The sequence below is a fragment of the Salarias fasciatus genome, chromosome 7 (assembly GCF_902148845.1).
Source record: "Salarias fasciatus chromosome 7, fSalaFa1.1, whole genome shotgun sequence".
Taxonomy (NCBI): Eukaryota; Metazoa; Chordata; class Actinopteri; order Blenniiformes; family Blenniidae; genus Salarias; species Salarias fasciatus.
In genome coordinates, this window is record NC_043751.1 from 29,994,110 (window position 1) to 30,008,625 (window position 14,516).

At 42.0% G+C, this 14,516-nt stretch overlaps 1 long non-coding RNA gene across 1 annotated transcript; it reads right to left on the reverse strand.

Annotated features, from left to right (window-relative positions):
- Positions 1-2,550: 2,550 nt before the first annotated feature.
- Positions 2,551-4,150, reverse strand: LOC115392179 (uncharacterized). Its single transcript, XR_003931828.1, has 4 exons — positions 4,010-4,150; positions 3,863-3,928; positions 3,373-3,597; positions 2,551-2,562 (listed from the first exon to the last, which is right to left on the reverse strand). It is a non-coding gene; the product is annotated as an uncharacterized LOC115392179 (long non-coding RNA).
- Between the last annotated feature and the right edge of the window lie 10,366 nt (positions 4,151-14,516).

Sequence of the window (14,516 nt, forward strand, 5' to 3'; positions counted from 1 at the left end):
TACTTCATTTGGTTTTGAGTGTCTTCAAGCCCTAAAGGTGACCTCATTCAATCTAAAGGGTTTCTCATTTACACTGCCACTTAACAGATGTGGAAGAATTATAGAAAGTATGAATCCTTCAACCCCGAGTCCCCAAGCTGATAAACTCCCCTGAATTTTTGAAGTGCTGGATAATTCATTGTAATTGAATTTCAAACGTGTTCATAAAATATGTTCACAATACAGTTTCAGAAGGGGTAGACACTCCTACCCACTACTCCACTTACATTCTTGCTTATTTCCGTAAAATAAATTATGATACTTCATAATATTGTGATCAAAACAAAAAAATCACAGGATGCATCAGAGTTCACTGGAAAGGAGGGAGAATTCAATCAGCATACCCCATTTTGAGCATTATTGTATTCATTGTTTTAATTTATATTTCTATATCCAAAATAAAAATTAATTCATTAATTTTTTACACTGCTGTTTCCTTTTCAGGGTCGCGGGTGACTGGAGCCGATCCCAGCTACTGCGGGCGAGGGCGGGCTACACCTGGACAGGTCGCCAGTCTGTCGCAGGGCTAACACATAGACAAACAACCTTTCACGCTCACATTCACACCTATGCATGTTTTTGGACCGTGGGAGGAAGCCGGAGTACCAGGAGGGAACCCACACACACACACACGGGGAGAACATGCAAACTCCACACAGAAAGACCCTGAGCCCTGGCCGGTATTTGAACCCAGGACCTTCTTGCTGTGAGGCAAGAGCGCTAACCACTGCGTCACCGTCCGGCCCCCAAAATAAAAATGAAATCCCCAAAATACACGCGGTACTTTGATGAAATTTCTGCAATAAAATTAATTTAATTTTGGACAGTGCTGGAAAAAATAAGTCGGTCGCTTCCTGACTTCTGGACTTCGAACAAACTCGGGAAGTTTGCTGAAACAATTCGAGGAGCGGACCAGACAAGTAGAAAAGCATACACATCAATTCTTCAACATAGTTCACGTCGCTAAACCTATAAATGACCCAGTTTTGGCAGTTTCACTTGATGCACTCTACTACAAACTCTGAATGGGAAACACGCTGCAGTACAGCTCAAAACTTTTCCTTTAATAGCCGTCACAGGCTTCTTCAGCTCAATCTCATTCATAGAGTTTATCTTACACCTGAGAGACTACACAAAATGTATAGCACAATTTCTGAGCTTTGTCCTTGGTGTAAAGTTGCAGTAGGGAGTCTAATTCATATGTTTTGGGACTGTGTAAAGCTGAAACAATTCTGAGACCACATTCTTAATACACTTAAAGATATCACAGGGATAGAGATCCCTCACTTGCCAAGGTTGATTTTGCTCGGGGATCTATCCGCTCTCGATGGGATGAGGAAAAAACGTTTTCTTAGGCTATCCCTAACTGCTGGAAATAAATGCATTGCAATATTATGGAAAAGTGAAAACCCACCCACTGCTTCTATGTGGCTGAAAGAAATTGCATCATACATGGCCTCTGAAAAAATTATGTTTAATATGAAGAAAAAAACCTCATCTTTTTGAAAAACTGTTGGGGTGACTTTAAAGGGTACCTTCATAACCTCTCACAGGGAACTGGGTGAACACTGCTGCTGGTGTGGCGGTGGGTGCTGGATGTGGCGAGCCGATAGTCCTGGCTTTGCTCCTCTACAGCCAACTGTTGACCCTTGCTGCGCTTTGAGGCTGTCGGGCCACTCACGGCCCGGTGTTACTATTATTACTGTTATCACTTATCTCATTCATCCATTATCTGTATTATTATGGCTTGCCTACGCATATATGAAAATAGGTGTGTAGACACACAAGATTATACTTATGGAAATATACTGCTTCGCTTCCCTTTTTTTTTTCTTTCTTTTTCTCTAATTTATTTTCTGTTTTATTTATTTTTTATTTTATTTTAATTTGTTTTGCTAAGGTTCGAGTTGGCTTAGAGGGTTTGATTTGGGTGGGGGGTGGACGTGGGTTTATGTACTCGCTCCATCACTGTTAATGATTCTTTGATTTGTATTTGCAAAAACACTAATAAATAAATTGTTTAAAAAAAAAGCATACACATCAAAAGAAAAGTTAACTTTGGATACTTGAACCCTTTTTGTTGAATTTATTTTGAATTTGTGTTTTAATACTGCCACTGAAGAAATATGTTTTCTCCATTGTCCAGTATTGGTTGTGATAAGTTCAATGAGTGGTGATTCTCAGCTAAATCTACATAAATTGAGCTTTCTTTGAAGCAGCTTCTCGGCAGTTGTATTTTTAATTTCATATAGTTTTCCTGAAAATACTGAGTTTGTTCAATATGTCCGTTCGTGAAATATTCTGATTGTTGTCTCATAACTATGATTAACCTTAATGGGAGTAACTGCTTCAAAATTACCAGCGTTACTAAAGGCATTACTATTTTTAGTATCAACTCATCCAACTAATTACTACTGACATCTATCTATGTCAGTCGAAGTATGTCAGTGAATGGAGAAATGCTATCTGCAGTTTCAATTTAGAAAGAAACAACACTGCTAACTTGTTTGTCTCTTCTGATCTCTGCTCTGTCCTGTCATCCCCAACCTCCCGTCAATGGAAAGTTTCTTCCTTTTAAAGAGGGGTATTTTCTTTCCACAGTTGCTTAGAATTGCTCATGTGGAACTGTTGGGTTTTTATCTGTAAAATTATATGGAAATGACAGTTTTAATTGGCACAATGTAAATAAAGCTGAATTGACGTGAAAACCGAGAGCGGACGGATCAGCCGAGTGCAGCCGATGTGTGACCAGCGCGGAGGCGCAACTGCAGCTTAGTGAAAAGCTGGTGTCTGTGGCTTGTGCCCATGTACGTGCACAGAAGAGGGGAACTCCTTCCTCGCTCTTTTAGCAGCGCTCGAGTAAAATGTAAGTTTCTTTTGCCTGGTGGGGTCTGTGCTGGAGTTGTGGCGGTGCTAGAAGCCGGTCTTTTCTTACTTTCTGGAAGCTCCATCCTCAGCACTGCTCAGTTGTTGCTAAGCATCTGGCGGAGTAATGGCGGACAAAACGAAACGTAAGGATTACCAGGCCAGCGGGAGCGTGCATTACGTCAGGCTCAGAGCGATTCGTACCCCAATCACTCATATTGCTGTGCCTTCAGTGCCCTGCACAGGAAAATAGGAGCGACTACGATCTTGCAAAGGTGAAAAAGTGTGTGGGTGTCAATAATTGATAATTTAATATTTAAAACTGCGCTGTGCCCCTTTAAGTCGTCAACCTCACAGCATCAGGCCCAGAGAAGCTTAAGTTGCATTCATTCTGGATTGAATGAGGTCACCTTTAGGGCTTGAAGACACTCAAAACCAAATGAAGTAATTAAATATGTTTATTCACACTCCAAATACAAAATAGATAATCCATACAAATGTAAATGTATCAGGCCATATTCATATAAAGTGCTCCATCATGGTCATATTGATTCAAAGTGCTCCACCATGGCGGCAGGGATGTGCTGGTGCTGCAGGACGGTCATCAGCAGCAGCTGGAATTGCATGTCTTCTCTTTGCACACACAGTCAGAGGCACATTTGCTGCACCCGGGTGGGCAGCATGGGCAGCAGCCTGGAAAGACACAGATTGTGAGATGTGAGATGCAGACGAGACCGTTTTGATTAAAGACATGTCAGATTTGGGCCAAACTGCTGGTCAGGCTCAAAACAGCTTCATGTTTCAGATTACACAAAACCACTGCAATTAGGTCAAGAGCATCCACCTGTTGAGTGTCATGCATACAGGCCTAAAATCAATCCTCAAAGTTCACATTCGTCTCAAGATTTAACATTCAAAGGGTTTTAAACAGAGGATCAGAGGCCTGGGTTCCACTTACTCTTCTTGCATTTGCTGCAGCAACAATCGCAGCAACAGCAGCTTGAGTCACATTTGTGGCATTCAGCTGAAAAACAGGAGACACACGGTCAGTTTCAAAAGTTAAAATGTGAACAAACCAAAGCAATGCAGAGAGAACAATACTCACCCTTTTTGCACTTGCACTGGCAGGGGTCCATGTCTCAGCAGTTGGCTTGTTGGTCCACGGAGAGAGAAGCTGCTGGTGAGGTGTGTTCTTCCTGGAAGGAGTCAGTGAGTTGTGGCTGTAGGCTGGAGAGGCGGCCCTTTTATACTGTCCAGGCAACAACAGTACCGTGTGCAAAATGCGTCTGTCACGCTGAATACGGGAAAACATTACAAAGCAGTTTGTTTACACAGTGTGGTTTATCCCACCAATAGTGAGGACAGACACGTTCCCAGGCCGGGGCAGGATTTATTACATCAGACTACATTTTCCACTGTGTGGAAAAAAATCAACAACTGAATGAAATGTTTATTTCATTATATTTTGATTTTTGTTTTTTTTTATATTGTAACGTACTTTGCATTGTTTTTTTTTTACTGATAACATGCACTATAGGCCATTCCTCCAGTCAGTGATCTGACCACTAGCCTGGCTCTCCATCTGGAGATGGGCCCCCGGGCGCTCCCCACAGCTGCCCACTGCTCTTACGGAATGCTTCAGGGCATCGATGGATGGCTTAAATGCAGAGGACAAATTTCATTGTACATTCACTGTATAATGACCAATAAAGCACCTTACCTTACCTTTATAATATGAAAAGCGCGTTATAAATAAAGACTGATTGATAATGAAGTATTCACAGGACAGAATGAATCATTAGGACACATGGAAGAGAACAGTTTGATCTGAACATATAGCTACTGAAAAGAGGAAATGCTCAATGGCACGTGTGACAATACAGTGTGTTATTTGCTTTTTACAATCCTGTACTAAAAAAAATTGCACAGGGCCCAACAAGAAACATGCAAAGATGAGCTGACATATTTTGATGAAAATTTAAGAAAAATAAAATTCACACAAAATAAATTAATATCTCCCACTGTTTCTGATTAATCTGTTCACAGTATACTGACGAAAGCAACTAGTTTATTTTTTGCTGAAGTTAGAAATTATTAATATTGACAGACTTCCAGAATTCCAGTTTTCAAAGTTATTTTAATGGTTAAGTGAATCAGATTAACTGATCTCTGTGTGTTTTTACTGAATAAGCCTTAATAAATACTGGAAATGAGCTTCTTTGAGTTGCTGTTTGTGAAAGTTAATGTCAGAAATACTTCTCACAACTCACTGTTTGATCAGGGACATTAAGTGTTTTATTCTCATCAAACCACAGAGATAGTGATTTCTAATTGCAGTTCAATAAATTCTATCTATCTGTTTTCTTATATTTTGGAAATGTATTTCTGTCATTGGGGTCATGAAATCAAAACAGTCATTCTTCTCTTTTGTTTTGCTTCCTGGAGGTTTTGGGTTTGTGCACACGGCACACACACACACACACGTCGGAGGCGTGCTCTTCCTCGTGCTGCTCTGTGCTCGGCTGCTTCGGCTGCTTCGCTCTTTGCACCCGTCATGAACGCACCACGCGCTGCAGGAAAAAAACGCTTTCAAGAGCAGGTCGGGCGCACAAGAGACGCGACAAGATTCTAAATATAACATAGGCTAAAGCTCCCAAATTCCCAAATACACTACTTATCAACACCAGCTATAGTTATATTGGTATAACAGACATAATAGTAGTTTAGTGTTGAAATAAAGAAAATGAGATGAAGCTACTGGAACAAAATCATCAACTACAAAAATTTCAAAAATCAAAAAAAAAAATTACTTTTAATGCCTCCTTGAAATCGTGGACAGTGAGTTAAAATGTCATTATACTTTATTTGGTCAATCCCTCCTATTTTGCACGGCACATTTTACCACAATTTCGTAAAGTAGTTGTAGTTGAAGTAAAGGCTATTTAACGACGGGAGTGAGCCATGAACGCAGCACTGTCCCCTTTGCACCCAGTGCAGTGGCAGTGTGTTTTACCACGTTTTTTTTTTTTAATGGGATGTGACTCATGCAAAAAGTGCAGCGTGCTGGGCGGAGATCTGAAGACGAGTGCAAGTTCCTCTTAATTTACAGTCATGGTTTTTTGTGAAAAATACAGTATTTTAGCTCAATAGCTCCCAAGTTATTTGACTTATTGACTCCAAATCATTTGTGTATGTCACATTACTACACAGGGTGGTTCAGACACACCTCTTTGTAATGGCTTTTAATCCTCATCATGATTTCTATTTACATTTTTATGGAAAATACAATATTTTAATTCAATTACTTTCAGATGATTTGACATATTGACTCCAAAACACTTGTGAATGACATTACTGCACAACATGGTTCAGAAACACCTCCTTGTATTAACTTGTATAATCTTGTTTTTTAATTAAAACACAGTATTTTAGCTCAATAGCCCCCAGGTGATTTGACCTAATTTTTCAAAATAGGCATTAATAAAGCATTCAATAATTCACTTTGTTGTTCAGAGTTGTTTTTTTTAAGCAGCGGTATTAAAGGGGCTGTATCATGCAAAATTCACTTTTTGTTTTAACCTTGTTATATGGCTATGTACTCACCAAAAACACCCCCAAAGCGTTTTTTTCCTTCGTGCCTACATGTTTGAGCTTTCCTCGTGTTTGTGCTGCTCAGAGAGGCAGCCCCTTCCGCACCGTGAAAACGCTCTGTTTCCCATGTTGACGTGGGAAACAGAAGATGGCTCCCTGACCCCCCCTCCCGCAGGCCCTCGGCAATCAGCATTGCTGCTTTTTGTATCTCCGATTACGGAGATAAACTTTGACCATCGTCTGAAAGCAACAGTCAAGCAAGAGCAAGAGTCTGAAGGGTCTGAAGGGTCTGAAGAGTCTGCGCTTGGTGAGTTTCTCACAGGAAAAGACGTTTTCGTGTGTCTTTGCGTGTGGAGAAGCTAGAGCTAAAGAGCTAAAGCTAGCCAGCGTATTTGTTTTGAAGCGCTGATTGGTTGAAGTACGCTGTCAGTCAAAGTCCACAGGGGGAGAGGCGGGACTTTCAGTGAAACAGAGCGTTTTCTCTTCCGGGTTTCAGAATTAGCCCAGAAAGTCTTTTATTTCACACAAAATGACTTTTCCTTAGCGCCAAAAATAAACTATTACCATGTTAATGCCATTTCTAGGGTTTGGACTCGCTAAAAAAGCAAGATACAGCCCCTTTAAGGTATGTTCTATTAAACAACATAAATAAGGTGAATTGTCATCTGACTGCAGTACTTCACTTTTATTTTTAAATCCGAGTATGGTCTTACTGTAATCTTCTGTATAATTGTGCCCTGCTAAACAATGTGTGGATGGCTTGGCTGTTTTATGGAATTACAGAACTTCTTGTTCAACAGCAAAATTTAAATTCACTCCCAATAAGAGAAATTCCCATGTTCGATGGAGACCCCTTGTTTTTTCAAACCTTTATCAAAGCCTTTCAGCACTGTGTGGAAAGCAAAACCAGTAACACAGGAGAATGTCTGTACTACTTACATCAGTATACAAGGGGACAACCACAAGGCTTGGAATGCAGTTGTCAGCATATGGCCCTAGATAAAGGTTATGTTAGAGCAATGGAATTATGAGCATTTTGGAAATGAATTAAAAATGTCTGCTGCATATGTGGACAAGGTACTCAGCTGGCCTACAGTAATGTCAGGATGCAAAGGGTTTGCAACTCTTTATTCCTCAGCGAGTGTTGCACAGCTATGGAAGACCTAGAATGTGTAAAGGAGCTACATATGCCAGCCAACATGAAAGCTGTGATCCAAAAACTTCCCTTCAAGTTCAGAGAGCGGTGGCGAATCAAAGCTTTTGGAAACCAACAATTGCAGAGCTTGTTTCATGGACATTGCTCTCTTTGTGGAAAAGCAGGTTAGGATTTTGTTGGATCCTACTTTTGGAGACTTGCAGGACAGTGGTCATGCAAAACAAAACAAATTCACAAGAAATAAGTGCCCACTTAGAACACAAAACAGTTTTGCTATTGGCCCAGTTTACATGGGTGTTTTTTTCAATCGGATTGTAAACAATCGTATTAAACGGAGTGTATTCATGAAGTGATCCACGATGAATCCTCGTTTACAAGGACCCTTGGTGAAGCGGATTATACAGCGTCCTGTGACTTGCGCACAAAGTCTCACGAGGAACTTGTAGGTCTTTAGCTCCGCAGCAGCAGTCCTCAGCGCCGAGCAGAGAGTTTTTATCTGCTAATATCTGCTCTGCATCTGCTCCATGTGTCGATGTTTCGAATTAACTGGTGCCCGTGTTAACTTGTGACCAATACATGATTGAAAAATGTAGTCGTTCTTGCGAACGTTGGTTATCGACAGTTACAGTGAGTGTATACATTTAAAGTCATTTGTGAGTCTTACTTTAACAAGTGCTGTAATCAAAATGTGTTTACACAGACCTCCGCCGTCATTCGTTAACACGGGAACCAGTTAATCCATAACACCAGCCGGCGATCGCTTGTATTCTGCTATAGAGCTCTTTATACATTTCGCTATTGCGCGATTTGGTTCCATCTCGCCTCTCCAATGTTTTTTCTGTCGGGGTTTTTTACTAAAAAAGTGTTTTTCAACCACCATGGCGTTCTCTGCTGGTTTTTTGACTGTGCTGCTTCCCGTTTACTGGCATGTCACACTTCACGCAGAACAAACACTCCCCCAGTACAATCCGCTCCGCTGTCAGACTCGTTTATAAGGGACACGGAGCGGATTGTCGATCGGCGTAGACCACCTCATACAATCGGCTCCAAATTACAATCCGCTCCTAGTGAAGCGGATCCACTCGGTCGTTTACATGACACATTTTACAATCCGCTCCAGTACAATCCGCTTATACATGGTCCATGTAAACATGCCTCACTGTACTGAAACTGAAGAGAATGAAACTAGAAGGCTGAAGTGCCTATACTGTGCAAAGAATCATGAAGTGGAGTGCCCTCTGCTGGAAGGGGAAACACAAACAAAAATTAAGCTTTCTGAAGGAAAAGGGTGTGTGCTTTGGCTGTTTATGTTCTGGGTACATAAGCAAACATTGTGATCAATGTATGACTTGCAAAAAATGTGGCAATAAACATCCTACAGTTCTCCATTATGAGGAAATCTCTCACACAGATACTAATATCCCGGACCAACTCTGCTAATTCCCTTGTTTCGACTAGTGGCCTTACAGGAGCCGTCAGCAGCGATGGCATTTTGTCCATTTTACCAGTACGAGTGAAGTCCTCAAAAAGTGATGAAATAATAAGTACATATGCCTTCTTAGATACGGGAAGCACGTCTACATTCTGCTCTGAAAGTATCATGAAATGATTAAAGTTAACTGGAACTAAGGCCAATATTCACCTTAACTTTCCAATGAATGTCAGCATTGCCCAACAGAGAATGCATGGTCTCAAGAGAAAGTTTTTAAAGGACAGAGCTTTTCATGATGAGTACACAGAGTTTATGGAGAATGTGATCAAGCATGGATATGCTGAGAAAGTTCCATGAAATGAGCTGAACAGATCTGATGGAGGTGTGTGAGATATTCCACATCATGGAGTGAGACACCCTACAAAAGGGAAGCTGCGTGCGATGTTTGATTGTGGTTCAGAGTTTAAACGAGTGTTCCTGAATAAACTACTCTTGCAAGGTCCCAATCTAACCAGCTCCTTTTACTGAGAGTGCTCACAAGATTCAGACCGGAGTCAGTGACTGTTATGGCTGACATAGAGGCCATGTACCATCAAGCCAGAGTGGATGAAGAGCATACAGATCTGTTACGCTTGTTACGGTGGCCTGGGGGGGATACAGACCAGAAGCTTCATGAAGGTTCCCCTTTTTGGTGAACTTCCTCCCCCAGTTGAGCATGTTACATCCTCCGTAAAACAGCTGAAGACAACAGCCACGACTTTGCTCCAGAAGTGATCAGCACTGTCTGTAACAACTTCTGTATCAATGACCTGCTGAAGAGTTTGGCATCAGAGAGTGACACAGCAATCATGGTCAACAAGATTGTTGAGTTATGTCAAAGAGGAGGATTTAAGCTCCGCAAATGGATGAGCAACAACCGTGAAGTATTGTGTAGCATCTCACAAGAACATTGCTCAAAAAATGTGCATGAGCTCAATCTGGACAGTGACAAGCTGCCACTTGAAAGGGCCCTTGGTTTGTACTGGTGTGTGAAAACTGACATGTGCAGTTAAAGAACAAGCACACACAAGAAGAGGTATTTTGTCACTAGTGAGTTCTGTGAACGACCCATTGGGCTTTTTGTCTCCTTTCATGCTCATCGCAAAATTCCTCCTTCGAGACCTGTGTCGTATGAAACAGCAGCTGGATCAGGTTTCGTTGGAGATGAAGAACGACTACATCAGTGTTGCAGAGCACCAAGGAGCCACAGACCGGCTGAACGCCATCGCCGTCCAGGCTCAGAACAGGGCCAACGAAGCTTCGGCGCTGCGCATGGCGGCTCAGGACGAAGCCCTGAAGCTCACTCAGGAGCTGTAGGCCCAGAAGAAAGAACTGGACACCATCCAGGAGGTTCCAAGTTAGTCTCGCTGACTGCAGCAGAGAAGGAGAGCCGCTACAGCAGGCAGCTGACGGAGCTGAACGCCAGGCGGTCCAGCAGGAGTTAGAATCTGCTCTGCAGAGCGCCAAGCAGCACCAGGAGCTGCTGGAGCACCTCCAGGAGAAACACTAGGAGACGAGCCAGAAGCTGAGCATCTCGGAGCATCAGCTGCAGGAGATCAAGCTTCACAGTTTCAGAAACTCAACACCTCCAACACCTCCCAGATCCAGAACCGGCAGGAGCGCCTCAAGTCCGAGCTCGCCCACATCTCCAGCTACGACTCTGAGCTGCAGAGCCTGCAGGACGCCCTGCAGCAAGCCCAGGCCGACTGCAAGAAGGCCCGGTAGGCCCAGCAGGAGGAGGCACTCAGGGCCTGCTCCCTCCAGAAGGAGCTGCAGGAGCACCACGGGGACCAGGACAAAGCCAAGGAGACCCTGGAGGCCCCGGAGGCCCAGGTCCAGGAGCTGTGCTGGGCGCTCTGAGAGGAGGAGGAGAACAGCGCCCAGAGGGCTGAGGACGTGTCCGCCCTGCAGGCCGAGCTCCTCCATTCCACCCAGGCTCTGGAGGAGGTCTGCTACAAGGAGGACCAGGAGAACCAGATGAAGCAGCAGAAGCGGCAGCTGGAGGAGGAGGTGGCCGGCCTCGGCAGCAAGCTGCTTAGCTTAGCGCAGGAGTGCGAGGAGGCCCATCAGGAGGCGGAACAGGCCAGAGGAGGTGAGAGCGGAGCAAGAACCGAGACGGAGAAGGTCCAGGAGAAGGGACGAGCCACTGAGAGGGAGGTCCGAGACCTGAAGGAGAGGCACAAATGGAATAAGGAAAAGCAAAATCTTGCTCCTGGAGACCTTGTATTGATAGCAGATCCCACAGCCCCCCGGAGCTCATGGTTGCTGGGCAGGATTGAAGAAACTGTCATCAACAAAAGAGGATTTGTTCGTTTAACACGAGTGAAAACAAAGACGAGTGTACTGGAAAGGCATATTACAAAGTTTTGCCTGTTATAAACTGCACAGCAGGACTGGGTGAGCACACAGGTTTTGACCGCTTTGTGCCACGCATCATTCTTAAACATTGTAGGAGTAAATAAATAAAGTTTGTAAATCGAACGCTGTGGAGTGTGCGCATCACCTGCATCACACCCAGTCATGGAAGTGATAAAAGGACAGTTGTAGTCACAACACATGTTGTTGTGCAGTGTCTTTGTTCTGGCTCCTTTTAGGACGTCTTTTGGATGTCAAATAATTACCTCAACACATCTTCTCTTCAACATAAATACAACGTTCTGACGAGACATCCCTACAACGTCCAATAAAGGCGTGTAAAAAACTTTAATTCTGGCTCCCGTGACAGCACCTTCAGGATGTGCAGAGATAACGCCTTATAGACATGTTTTGGACCACTTTTGCTCAGTGGGTAGCCTCACCTGAACGGGAATATAATTACAATAAAACAAATTCATCCCAGAACAGAATGTTATGGCATTAAATAAGTCAAAATAAAGAATAAATAATTCATATCAATACTCACACGACTTAATGGAGACTAATACATGCATGAGAATGGCTTGAGAGTAAAAACACTATTTCCAGGGAAGAGTTATGTCGTCTGATGGCCACATGATGGCACTCTGTAGTGCCTTTTGGTTGTGTAAGGATGTTGTGTTCAGGTAAAGTTTTATTGATATTTGAAAAGACAAAAGACAGCACAGGCATATGGATTTTTTTTTTTTTAAGTGAGTCATGATCAACTTGTGAGGACTTAACTTCATCTGCTGGTTCAGACTTTGGCTCAGATTATCTGGCAAGAATAAAAATAGACCTTTGAGCTTAGCCTAAATCTGATGAAAAATCCATCAGTTGATCTTCAAAACAACTTTATCTTGATTGGGGTCATAGGTTGTTGGGGCTAATCATAACTAACAATGGTTGATGCAATTGGTAGCAGGTCCATCGCAGAAAAATACAAAATCAGACCTAGTTTTTTTATGGTCACATATTTAGCCTCAAAGACATGTTTCTGGACTGAGGACACCAAAGGAAATGCACAACAAGGTCATGCAAATTCCACACAGAACAGCCTGACCCCTCCTAGAACCCACAGTATTACTGTTCTGAGATAAGAATGCTCACCGCTACCACTGTGAAACTATCTCAAAGATTCAGCATTATCAGTGATAAATGTGTCCATTTTGGTGCATCTTAATGATGAGAATATCTGTGAAAGTTGATTAATTTCAGTGATTCAAATCAAAAAGGGATTGCTGAAGATGAGGACTTTTCTGCTGTCACACTTTTTCCTCCCACTTAACTTTCTATTATTGTGCTTGGAAGCAGCAATCTGTGAAAAACAGCTTTGTTTGCAATGAACCTTTATGGCCTGCCTTGCAAGACAGATTTTTAAAAATTATTGATATCAGTTTTGTCAAACAAGAAAAAAAAGTGTTTGTTATTTTACACCTTACCGTTTCTCATGTGAACAAACTACTGTCTCCGGCTCAGAGCATAGAGGCTACATGGGTGGTGAATGACTGCATTAATGTGACCGCCTTCATATGGGACTGATTTTATGCTGGTTTCAGTCAGACAGACAGGGTTTGAAACAGTTTTAAGTGGTTTTGGCTAAGTTTACTTTTTGCAGTGTGTGCTGGGTTTTTACTTCTCTCCAGTTACTCTGGCTTCCTCCCCCGGTCTGAAAACATGCATGTCAGGTTAAATGTTGACTCTACATTACCCCTATGTGTGAATGTGAGAGTGAATGGTTGTGTGTCTATATATGATTTGGCCCTGCCACAGAGTGGCGAACTGTCCAGCATGCACCCTGACCTCACCCATATGAAGCTGGGATTGGCTCCAGCCCCCCTGCGACCCTGAAAAGGATAAGCAGCAAGGAAAATGAATAAATGAATGAACCTTTCCCCATTTTTTACACCTCTCAAAAACGATTGTAACTTCCATTGAAAGGTTGTCTTTGAATGATCAGGGTCTATGGCTGTGTCTCTGTCATGTCATGTGATGCACTTTGCAACAACATTGTATGATGACATCATTTAGAACTTTCCTTACTGAGGAGTTGCAACAATGTATCGATTTTAAATGATGTCATCATCTCATTAGATCAAAATATGCAAATGAGCAGCTATGCAAATTACCTGAAGACTTAATTTAGAACTGTCTTAACTGAGGAGTTGGCAACAATGTAAAGTAACATTGTTCTTTTTAACAAAAGGCAATAAAATATTTAATGTAATTATTTAGCATTTATTTAAATATCATCAATATTTCACATTATGCACTTCAAATTTTTATGGTATTCAATTCAATTTAGCCTTACTTACATAGTGCCTAGTAAAACAGTAATTTCTAAATACTTTTACAGATGAATACCCAACAGTTCCACATGAGCAATTATAAGCAACTGTGGAAAGAAAATACTCCTTTTTATAAGGACGAAACTTTCCTTTGATAGGAAGGGGTTGGGGACGACAGCAGAGAGCAGAGATCAGAAGAGAGAAACAAGTTAGCAGTGTTGTTTCTTTCTAAACTTAAACGGCAGATGGCCTTTCTCCATTCGTTGACATACATTGATTGACATAGATATATGTCAGTAGTAGTTAGATTAGTTGTTCCTAAAATAGTAACGTTGTTAGTAACGCTGGTAATTTCTAAATGGCAGTTACTCTCATTACTGTTAATCATAGGGCTGAGACAACCAGAATACTTCATGAACAAACATTTTCAACAGACTCAACAGACTGTTTCGATGAAAAATATATTAACTCAAAAGTACAATTACTGAGAAGTTGTTTTAAAGAAAGTTCAATTTATGTAGATTTAGCTGAGAATCACCACTCATTGATCACTGATCTCAACCAATGTGGATTATGGAGAAAACGTATTTCTCCAGGAGCAGTATTTATACACAAATTCAACAAACTCTGCAATTTTAAAGGATTCAAGTATCCAAAGTTAACTTTTCTTTTGATGACCTTCTCAGTGCAGCTCTCACTCCAATGCTTGATG